Genomic DNA, 5,000 nt, shown 5'->3' with positions numbered 1-5,000 from the left:
TGTTATTATTATTATTATTATTATTATTATTTTCATATACACTCATATCTACTCAAGCTAACTCCACGCAGTCTTCTACTGATATTAACCCTCTTCCACCATCCTTTCTAGGTTAGTATAATCTTGCTACTCTTGCCCTTGGGTGGAGTCCTCCATTCATATTGAATTTTTTCCTAGTTCTTCTGTCTAGCCTTGCTAATCCAGGTTTTGTCCAATCTACAAAAGCTGCTTGAGTATCTAAGTAATGAAACTGCCCAAGGTTTTACAGCCTCCACTAGATTCGGACCATTTAACTTTGACTTCATTAGCGTCCACACCTTTCTGATGTACTACTCAATTTTCGTTTTCATTTCTGTATTATTATTATTATTATTATTATTATTATTATCATTAAGGCGGCAAGCTGGTAGAATCGTTAGTACACCGGGCAAAATGCTTAGCAGTGTTTCGTCCGTTTTTACGTTCTGAGTTCAAATGCTACCGAGGTTGACTTTATCTTTCATCCGTTCGGTATCGATAAAATAATCGCCAGTTGAATATTGAGGTCGATATAATCGATTAACTCCTTCCTGATAAAATTGCTGACCTTGTACCAAAATTTGACACCGTTTTTATAATTATTATTATTATCGTTGTTGTTGTTGTTGTTGTTGTTGTTGTTGTTGTGGCTGCTGCTACTGCTGCTGTTACTGCTGCTGCTGCTGCTGCTGCTGATGATGACGTTGCTGATACATCAGATTTATTTTCGAACTCTCAGAGTAAGTCCTGTTTAAAATTATTGTTTCTACCTAATTGGGTGAAACATCAGAGAAGATGTAAACATCGAAAACAATAAACACTACGTACACACCGATGGACTAAACAATACTTACTGTTTACTTCTTACTACTCAAAACACACCAAATTAAATACAGAGCTTAATCTAGCATGAAGAATATGATCAATTGTTTTGTGTTTTGTAATTCAAAACGGAGGACTCCAATATTATCCTAATAAGTTTTTTTTGTGTGTTGTTATTGAGCAAGACACTTTATTTCATGTTGCTCCAGTTCACTCAGCTTTTTCCTTTTCCTTGGCTAACACTGGTGGTGTGGGGAGAGGAGGCTGGTGTGCATGGGCGACTCCTGGCCTTCCACAAACAACTTTGCTCGGGCTTGTGCATCGAACGGTAAGTTTCTAGGTGCAAACCCAGGGTTGCTCATGACTGAAGAGGTCTTTACCCTTTAAGTTTCTTTGAGACTCAGTTTCAATTCCAAGTTAGAATACGATTATGATTTATATTCATGGCTTTATTTAAGACATGATTGTTACACCTCATATTGAATGTCTTTTATTACTGTAAAGCTTTTCCCTTTACTCATATGAATGCGTGAATGTATGTGTGTGGAAAAGTGTACATTAATTTCTGATCCTTTACAATGCCACTCTGCTTTGATCATTTCCTTCAAAATTATCAAAATTTATGTTTTAATCATATAAAACTACTCAGAAATGCGCATGCATAAACACTCTCACGCTCACACATACATATACTCAAAAACGCGCACGCACACACACAAAATACACATTTTGTTAATTATGTATGTATAAGATACACACACACACACACACACACACACACACACACACACACACATATACACATATACATATATATGTATATGTCTATGTATGTGTATGTGTGTGTATACATGTATATTGTTCTATATATGTGTATGCGTGTGTGCGTGTGTAAACGTATTGCGTGAATCTTTTTCTTCATCAGACAAAGATTCTATTCAAGTTATTTTTCCCACAAGTCTTTCATCGCCATAAATCTCTTAAATCGTTTCGTATTTCCCAGCGGCCACCCACAGTCACCACCACAACCACTATCATTACAAGTGTCATTATAACTATCATAACCACCGTCACTACTACCACCAGTACAAATATTATCACTACTGCTAATACTTTCATTATCATCACTGCAACTAACAACTTTACTACTAACGACAACCACCAAAGCAAGACAAAAACAACACCAACAACTACAGTAAGAATCACAACAAAAACTGAAGCTACAACAATGTATTTACAGTCGAAAAGTAACTACATTGTTAATTAAACAGATTACAATATGAAACAATCACAACAGCATCGGCAGCAATACACAGCTAAAGCTGCGTGTTTGCTCGTGTACATGTGTGCATGTTAGTGCATGTGTGGTGTGTGTGTGTGTGTGTTATATGAGTGTAGTGTGTGTATATGACAACTCAAACACACCAATAATCATTTTAGAACCAGACGTCTTTTCACACACACACACTATCATTCGTAAGCGTAACCAAGAGCCCACTCCCAGCTGTAACGGTTAAAACCCTGAAACTTGCCCACTTGACCAGACATATATGATAAACTCCTTTGTATATAATGCAGAAGTTACAGCAACGCTTCAAAATAACGTAACCGAAAAGAAAAATTACAATTAGTTAAGAGAAAGCAATTTCAAAAGATGCTACGCAAACTACCTACCTTCATTCCGGTACATTGACAAAAGTAAAGCCTCTAACTTAGCTAGCTTCTGATGAGGTTTGAAAAGCAACTGCACACCACATACAAACAAGTGGGGAAATCCATGCCATATGCTAATGGGTCTAAGTGATGCAAATTATGCATAGTAGAAAGATCGCATATTCTTTTTAGATATAAGAATTCCACTGCACTACTAAATCCCAGACTCGAAATTTTCAGAAATGTAAACATAACAATTTTTTTAATTTTTATGGTGAACTGAATGACATGACCCTCTTCAGATTGAGCAGCTGTCTCGCAGACTTTGGACCCCCTCCTGCTGAACTATTCTTCAACAACTAGCTTAACTACGACTTTACGATCAAAGGGGACATACCTTTAATTTTATTTCTTTTCCTTTTCCGTTTCTATTCACCCTTCCACTTTTTGTATCCAGCTTCTAGCTTTTTTTCAGGATTTCTCTTGTACCAGCGTCCTGTTTTTTTTTTTAATTGAATAGACCATGTCTCAGAGCCTGAGGCTCGGTCAGAAACATAAAGTGTGTAATAAAAACCTGCCTAGACACGCATCTCCAATGCAAGAAACTACTAGTAACACATATCTTTATATTCTGCACTATAAATTAAATATATATATAGATTTATATATATATATATATATATATATATATATATATATATATATATATATATATATATATATATATATATATATATATATATATATATATATATATGTACACATATATGTGTGTATGTGCATTTTTTCAATGTGTACAAGTAACACGGAAAGATAAATAAATAGTTACCCGGGTAGCAAAAGTTCATATAAGTACCAAGGGTGTAACAGCCTACTTATAAAGGCAGAAATTCCGGAGTTTAGTGAAATGTGTTGGAATGACATATATAAATAAATAAAGGGAGTTAAACGCAGGTGTTATTCAAATCTTTATACTTCCGACATATGCTTCGAAGAAAACATTGGTATTGTTCCAGAAGGAATAAAATGATGTAAAACAATGCAATATTCTCATCAGGGAAAGAAAGAGAAACAAAACGCATCAATAAGACATTTTAACCGAATGTGATTACTACATATATGTTGAAGGGAACGCTGGTAAGTTATTTTTTAAAAAACCGTTAATAGATATAACGTCATTCGTTTCCTTGGCAGTAATTCTAAGTCTAGAAACTCTATTTATCAATGTAAAATTACTCCCGGTTCTGTCGTCTTTTTTATATAGGTAGTTCTTCATCTCAGTTGTACAAAAGAACATCTAACCATTACTCTACATTTAGACGTATCAATAAACGCAACAATATTGGACTTAGCAAATTAATTTGGTCTCTAAAGAACATAATAAGCAATTTGATTTGGAATGGAATATTTTGTCCAGGTCCTTTCCTTATGATAAAGGTAAATCTTTTTGTTCGCTCTGTAACGGTGAACTGTATTTCATCCTGTTCTCTGAGAATTCTCTTGTAAACACGTTTAAAGAACGCGTTTATCGTTGCAAACATTGGCAAAAACATAACTTTAGTTCTACTTGTCTATAAAATTCGACCTATAACTGTCATTTCCACTAGATGTATCTATTTCCACACCTTTAACCTTTATTCCTATTCACCTATCACACTATCTTTCTCCTCCTTCTCTCTCTATAAATTGCTTTTGACATTATATCTATTAACGGTTTTTTTAAATAACTTACCAGTGTTCCATTCGTCATATATGCAATAATCACATTCGATTAAAATGTCTTATTGATGCGTTTTGTTTCTCTTTTCTCTCTGGTGAGAAGATTGCATTGTTTTACATCATTTTCTTCATTCTGGAATAATACCAATGTTTTCTTCGAAACACATGCCGGAAGTATAAAGATTTGAATAACACATGCGTTTAATTCCATTTATTTACGTGTGTGTGTTTCTTTGTTTGTTTGTGTGTGTATGTGTGTGTGTGTGTGCGTGCGTGCGTGATTTAATAAGCACATGATTTAAATGTAAGCTTACAAAATTTCATGTTCTGTAAGCGCAGTTACGTGGCGAGTTTCTTTAGCGTGCTGTGTAGTATCCTGCACTTTTCAGGTACAAATAAGCATGACTGCTCTCTTAGAAAAATGGAGAAGAAACGAGAAAGAACAAGAACAAAAAGGAAAAACAAGAAAGAAATGCAAAATAAAACGATAAAGGAGTTAAAATTTGTGTCCTTTTTTCTCATTAGAATGGGAATTAACAACGCTTCGAAGAGCTGATATGACGAGAAATGATTAAAGCTTGTAAGAGTGTATACCTAGCCCAGAGTGAGCGTTGTTCACTAGTTCGATAGCAGACGCTGACATACTTACATTTTGTGAAAATTTGCGATATCATGTTTAGTAGGTCGGTGGAGTTCTTAGATTTAAAAAGGATATTATTTCTTTCAGCTATACACAACTCGGAGGTACAGACACATACACATAAATGCGCGCGTACACATACATATTA

This window comes from Octopus bimaculoides, chromosome 3 (assembly GCF_046866305.1).
Source record: "Octopus bimaculoides isolate indiv1 chromosome 3, ASM4686630v1, whole genome shotgun sequence".
Taxonomy (NCBI): Eukaryota; Metazoa; Mollusca; class Cephalopoda; order Octopoda; family Octopodidae; genus Octopus; species Octopus bimaculoides.
Note: the sequence above shows the minus strand (reverse complement) of the source record.